The sequence below is a fragment of the Pistacia vera genome, unplaced genomic scaffold (assembly GCF_008641045.1).
Source record: "Pistacia vera cultivar Batoury unplaced genomic scaffold, PisVer_v2 Contig447, whole genome shotgun sequence".
In the NCBI taxonomy this organism is placed as follows: domain Eukaryota; kingdom Viridiplantae; phylum Streptophyta; class Magnoliopsida; order Sapindales; family Anacardiaceae; genus Pistacia; species Pistacia vera.
The window spans coordinates 353,154-360,407 of record NW_022196276.1 but is presented as its reverse complement, the minus strand read 5'-3'; the positions used below and the strand labels follow the sequence as shown (position 1 = coordinate 360,407).

Sequence of the window (7,254 nt, the reverse complement as noted above, 5' to 3'; positions counted from 1 at the left end):
TATATTCACATTCTTCTCAACATATTAACTCAATATGAACTCAATCATCCACAACTACTCAATTCTTCTCCTTTTTTTTTTTTTAATTTATTTATTTTTATTTTTATGAATCAAAAGAAAAAGATATCAACTCACAGATCATTATAATCCACATAATGCAACAAGTATGATAAAAAGAAGTATAAATAACATAAACTTAGTCATTCATAACCATGAGAATCAAAACATAATCCAAACTTGAACACTTGGGCACAAAGATAGGAAAATTTTCATGCATTTTTGACCCTTTTGCACATTGACTACAACATCATCAGATAATATTGCTTGGTTGATAGAATTGGCGATGCAAGGGAGTTGTTTGATTATATAATTGGAAAGGGGTATATACCTAATGTTGTTTGCTACAATACTTTAATCAATTGGTATTGTAGGAATAAAGAAGTCAACAAAACTCTTTATCTTTATCGAAAGATGATTTTTGAAGGAATTAGGCTTAATGTGATTATGTTTAACACTTTGTTAACTTGCCTTTTTCTTAAAGCTAATGTAAAAGATGCAAAGAATTTAGTTGGTGAGATGCAACTTAATGGTGTTTTACCTGATTCTTGGACATACAGCATTTTCATTTATGAACTTTGCAAGAATGGATGTGTTTTGGAAGTGGTGGAAATGTTTAATACTCTAGTAAAGAATAATTTTGTAGTTAGCATTGAAGGTTTGAGTTCCCTCATTGATGGATTATGTAAAATAGGGAGATTCAAAACTGCTTGGGACCTATTTCATAAATTTTCTCTTCATGAAAACCTAGTGCCAGACATTGTAACTTATACCATTTTGATCAATGGGCTGTGTAAAATTGGACTATTAGAAAAAGGCAAATGAGTTGTTGTCACATATGGAGGAAAAAGGTTGTGCTCCAGATGTTGTCACATTTAATACACACATGTTTGGTTTCCTAAAAAATAATGAGATAACAAAAGTTGTTGAACTCCTTCATTTGACGACAGAGAGAAATTTGAAGCTGACTGGTTGTACAATGTCCTTATTCACGCGATTACTAATGAAGGCCAAAATTTATAGTGAATGCTTGAACCAGCTTCCTTAATTTGTGGTTCAAAAGCAAAATGAAAGTTTACATGATAAAACTTTAGTGAGTATTAAAAATTTTTCGGAGTAGAATCCTACAAAAGTTCATCCTTCTACCCAAATGCTCTATTTGGTAATGATAAGAAGAAGGTTCATGAAACACTTTCAACTGTTCGAATTTGGTAGAGATGGTGATGAAGATGATTAAGAATGATGGATTCCCTGATCAGAGATACGAAAAAAAAAAAAAAAAAAAAAAAAAAAAAAAAAAAAAGTAGTAGCATTGCAAACGCATAAGCATTTGCGCATGAAGTAGGTCTTAAGGGTTTGAGGATTATTTATGGTGCAAATTTCAGTAAGCAAAAGTTGAATATGAGAAATTGTGGAACGGTTCTTACTTCAACTACGATAATAATGGTAGCCACTTAAGTTCATCTATTAAAGTTGATCAATTTACTAGACGATGGTATGTTGCAACTGATTAACTTTATTCATTGATATTCTCAAATATTCAGGCCTGATAAATCTTAATAGAATAAACATAATTAATTATAGTGTAATAAATCAAACGTGAAATTAATTACATAAAAGATAATTACACTAACTTCTCCATAAACCTTTTAAGATATTGGTAATAGTTCATAATCCTTTACCTTTGTTAAACTTTTATAATTTTGAATTTCTATAATTTCATTAGCTGTTATTAATTATAAAATATAAAAGTTGTTTATTATTTTACTTCTTTCTTGTCCAAATTAATGATAAAACACTAACATTAATGTACAATTAGAGAATTTACGAATTCTAAAGAAAAAAATGATTAAGGATTGTAAGAGCGAGAGTTTAACATATAAGGAAATTCTCATAGGTTTATAGTAGCTTTCATATTATAATCATTAACTTTTAGTACGTGGTTTGTGGATATCATGTTTCCACTTGCAAAACTTTCGGAGATCTCACTTGAAAACTTTAAATTAGATATCAAATTTTCAAATTGCAGCATTTTAATGAATAATTAAAAAATATTTTTATTTTATTAAAAAAAAAAAAGTGAAAAAAAACCATGGTTGGTTTGGGACTTTAGGTTGCATTTTGTTTGATTAACGGGATAATTTTGGATTTTGCAGAAACCGAAAAGCAACCATCCACACCAGAATTTGGATCTAGATTTTTAACCTTTAGGGTGCTAAGTGAATAATTTTCGAAATCATGAAGGCGGTTTGTAAAGGAAAGATCGATACTTTAAAGTTTGTAATTTTGAAAACCATAAAGGTTGTTTGTGAAATTTTTCAAAGCATCTCTCTTTAACTTTATTGCGTTTGCTTTTTGCAATGACCTTGGTTCAGAAAAACGACCCAAAAGAACACTTCATAAATGGCTTTGAGATCCCCATTTCGTTCCTCTTCAATCTCTCAAAATCCACCTCTGAAAGGTAATATTCCATCTTTGTTAGCTCACTTACACAACCTTACAACTTCAAGCTCCAAAAATGAAGTTTTGTATTCTTCCGAAAAACCCCTTGAACGACCCTCACTTGCTAAATTCCTCAAAGAAAATTGTCGATCAGGTAACTTTACTCTGAATGAAGCGTTCTACTTTTTTTATTACATGATTAATTCACATCCCATTTCTCCAATTTCATCATTCACTGCTTTGTTTAGTGCACTAGCTAAGAAGAAGCATTATTTTGAAGTGATTTCGCTTTATAAGCTATTGAATTCAACTGGGTTGTCTCCAGATTTGATGTCTTTGAACATTTTGATGAATTGCTTTTGTAATATTAAAAGGGTTTCGGATAGTTTTGCGCTTTTGGGGGGGATTTTGACCTAATGCTGTGACTTTCACTTGTTTGATTAAAGGTCTTTATGTAAAGAAAAAGATTATGGAGTCAATGGAATTGTTTCAGAAAATGGTTGTTATTGGTTGTAGGCCTGATGTCATCGCTTGCAACACTTTGATGGATGGATTGTGTAAAACAGGGAAGATAAGTGTTGCCATTAAGTTGCTTGAAGAAATGGCTAAAGGGAATGAAGAATCTGGTGTTATTTGTAGGCCAGATGTTGTTAGTTATAGTACTATAATTGATGGTCTTTGTAAGGCAGGATTAATTGAGAAAGCAAGAGAATTGTATTTTGAAATGAAGGGTTTGGAACTTAGTCTAAACCTTTATACTTAGAACATTTTAATGAATGGTTATTGCTTGGCTGATAGAATTAGTGATGCAAGGGAGTTGTTTGATTCTGTAACTAGAAAGGGGTATGGACCTGATGTTGTTAGCTACAATACTTTAATAAATTGGTGTTGCAAGAATAAAGAAGTCAACAAAGCTCTTTATCTTTATCAGAAGATGATTTATGAAGGAATTAGGCTTGCTGTGGCAATTTATAGCACTTTGTTAAGTGGCCTTTTTCTTAAAGCTAATGTAAAAAATGCACGGAATTTAGTTGGTGAGATGCAACTTAATGGTGTTTTACCTAATTCTTGGACATATAACATTTTCATTGATGGACTTTGCAAGAATGGATGTGTTTTGGAGGCGGTGGAAAGGTTTAATACTCTAGTAAATAATAAGTTTGCGGTTAGCCTTGAAGGTTTGAATTCCCTCATTGATGGATTATGTAAAACAGGGAGATTCGAAACTGGATGGGACCTATTTCAGAAATTTTGTCTTCATGAAAACCTAGTACCAAACATTGTGACATATAGCATCTTGATCAATGGGCTTTGTAAAACTAGACGACTAGAAAAGGCAAATGAGTTGTTGTCATATATGGAGGAAAAAGGATGTGCTCTAGATGTAGTCACATTTAATATGCTCATGTTCGGTTTCCTCAAAAGTAATAAGATAGCAAAAGTTGTTGAACTCCTTCATAAGATGGCAGAGAGAAATGTGAAGCCAACTGAATTGACAATGTCCTTAGTGATGCAGCTAATAATGAAGGCTGGAAATTATTGTGAATGTTTGAACCAGCTTCCTCAATTTCTGGTCCAAAAGCGAAATTGAAGTTTACGTGATAAAACTTTAGTGAGTATTAAACTTTTTTAGGAGCAGAATCCTGCAAAAGTTCATCCTTCTACCCAAATGCTCTATTTTGGTTACAGTGAGAAGAAGGTTCAGTAAATACTTTCATCTGTTCAAATTTGATAGGGATGGTGATGGGGATGATTGAGAATAATGGCTTCCCTGATCAGACATACGATACATGATCTGTCTCTGTTGTAAGTGCATATAGTAGAGGTGGCAGCATTGCAGGCTGCGGTAGCATTTGCACATGAAGTAGGTCTTAAGGGTTTGAGGATTATTTCTGGTGCAAATTTCAGTAAGTAAAAGTTGTATGTGAGAAATTGTGGAATAGTTCTTACTTCAACTACGACAATAATGGTAGCTGCTCAAGTTCATCTATTCAAGCTTATCAGTTTACTGGACAATGGTATGTTGCAACTGATTAACTTCATTCATTGATATTCTCAATTATTCGGGCCTGAAAAATCTTAATTTATTTATAGTGTTTCACATGTTTCTTTTTCTCAATATATATTCTTTTTAGTTCAAATCTGATAAGACTAGAACTTACCAAGTGTGTCTGTAATGTAGTTATGCACGAGCATGTGCTCTTTCAATGATAGTCGATGAAGACAAAACAAGAAGAGCATTAGAGAAGGTTTTTAACTATAATGTCTTAAAGAATATGGATGCAGAGCAGGGGCTGGTCAATGGGATCTACCTGTTGGAACGGTTGACATGACAACATTGCAGTCAAGAGAAATATGGTTTGGTGTTACCTATGCAGCTGTTGTAATGGTGATCCATGGAGATTTGGTCGATATGCAATTATTGCCATTGAAAACTATGAAACATCATGGTCTGGAAATGGGATTTCAAATTGCCGCTGAAATCTATGAAGTAGAATGGCATGAAAATGGACTCGGGTAAGATCCCCATAATGTTATCAAACGGTGTTATCTTATAGCTCATTTAATAGGCTGTTAACTAAGCTACGAGTCTATTTTAATATCTAAATATGTCTCAAATCTATATAGATTTCATTGCAGCATATGTTTTGTCAGTTTATTTAGTTTTTTTTTTTTTTTGTGGATGTGCTGTTTAACCATTTTCTAGTGGATTCTTGATGTTGTGAAATGTTGGACAAAACTCCGGTAGTGATAGTGTCTAGTAGATAATATTTTTGCTCCTTAGGTTATAGAGGAGGAGAAGAATAACAGAGATAGACAATATAGGATTCTATATAAGGGAGATGGAGAGAAATTAATAGGTTAAGAGGAGAAATCAAGAGAGGGATACCACTCAATCCTAAAATGTAGAAGATAAGGAAGAAATACCCATTTGCATCCTTCCTTTACGTCCTAGATGATCAGGTTACTGCCTTTAGGATAATTTTATGCCGATTACAATTGGAAACTTTACATTCTGCATAATTTACACGATAATTATCTGCTCCAAAACTATTTGTTCTTGATAATTCACTAACTTCTTGTTGTCTATGTAGTTATTCTTTCTGAACTCCTAAAGCCTGGACCACCGTTGAAGCTAAGCATTTTGATGAGAATCTTGGGTCTAATAAATGCATCAAGGTTCAAAATTATCAAGAATGGGTAGAATCGCAAGCCAAAGCACTTGTGAATAATAATGATGTTACTGAAGACAATGCAGAAAATTCAACTCTCGTAGAAGTGATTTTTCCTGGTGTGACTAATGATTATGAGTGTGCTGAGTCCTGACCTTGGAGATTTATTTGTTGATGAAGAGCAAGTACAATCTTCTTTCCAAGTAGTTGATGGTGTCAGAACTTAGCATAAAAGAGAGGCAAGAGAAGCAATTGTATTGCCGAAGTATGCCAAAGAGAAGAAAAAGAATGCTCAAGGAAAAGTATATTGAATTGTTGTATTGTGTATGTTTGTACAGAGATGAATTTATGCAGAAAAGTTTAAGCAAACTATGGTAATACAAATCTCATCATAAAGATGGAATCACATGAAATTCGGGAAGCACAATCACAGCATGTAATCAAGCATAATCAAAGCATGTAATCAAGCACAATCATAGCATTCCATATTTCATTAGATGGTAGTAGAAGCAAGTCTGCAACTGCTATAGGTTCAAGTGTAGATGTAGAGCCTCCTTCTAAAGTTAGTGGAGATGATTTGACAACATTCTTTGTTGAGTTGAATGATGATAAGTATTAGAAGGAGCTATTTCCAGAGGATGAGGAAGTTGTTTCAAATTCCATAAGTTTGGATGAAGAGCCTTGGAAGCGGAGAAGATTTGGAAAATTATGAGTTCTATGAGGAGCTATTCCATGAAAAACAAGTACAATCCCCTTTCCAGACGATAGTTGATGATGGTAGTGCGACAAAGACTGAAACTAATACAAATTCAAGTGTAGATGAAGACCCTCCTAACGGAAGTGAAGACAATTTGATGACACTCTTTTATGGGTTGGATGATAATGAGTTCTATAAGGAGTTATTCCCGAAGATGAAGTAGTTCTTTTAGATTCCATGAGTTTGGCTGATATTGGGCACTTAAGGAGCTCATTGCCTTTGGTGATTGTATAAAGCTTTTTCATGGTGGTGAAGAAAAATGCAAGGAATATAACACAAAAAAAAAAAAAAAAAAAAAGTAGTAAGCAATTCACACGAGTGGATTTTTTTTAATGATTTTTGGAAGATTAAAAGTTTGAAAAATCATAAAAATTCATATACTAAGCATTTCGGGTCGGGGTTTGATTTGTTGTGCTTTTAAAATTCCCATTTGAAATTTGGTGTATACACTTGGAGTGTATCAAAAACCTTTTTTTTGTTCCACACCGAGGGCGTGCGGGCCAAGGGACGATCTTTTCGAAGGTTGTCCTTTTGATCTAGTCCTTTTTATGGTGGTGGAGAAAAATGCAAGGAACCAAACGCACAAAAAATGAAGTAATTCGTATGAGGGGTTCTTTTAATGATTTTTTTAAGATTAAAATTTTGGAAAATCGTAAAAAATCATATACTCTGCATTTTTGGTCGGGGTTTGTTTTACGGTGCTCCACAAATTCCCATTTGAATTGAGGTGTATACATTTGGTTGGGAGATCCGGACCTTTGTGGGGGACGATCTTTTCAAAAGAAGATTTTTGGTGCACACCAAGGGCAAACACAGCCCACATTA

General features: G+C 33.4%; 1 long non-coding RNA gene across 2 annotated transcripts; it reads left to right on the top strand.

Moving 5' to 3' along the window:
* The first annotated feature begins 2,436 nt into the window (after nt 1-2,436).
* LOC116144542 lies at nt 2,437-6,677 on the top strand. Of its 2 annotated transcripts, none has more exons than XR_004130271.1 (3): nt 2,437-2,653; nt 4,682-5,016; nt 5,595-6,677. It is a non-coding gene; the product is annotated as an uncharacterized LOC116144542 (long non-coding RNA). The 2 variants fall into 2 exon arrangements; XR_004130270.1 differs by lacking the exon at nt 2,437-2,653 and adding an exon at nt 2,725-4,517 and having other exon boundaries at nt 5,595-6,676.
* Nucleotides 6,678-7,254: the final 577 nt, after the last annotated feature.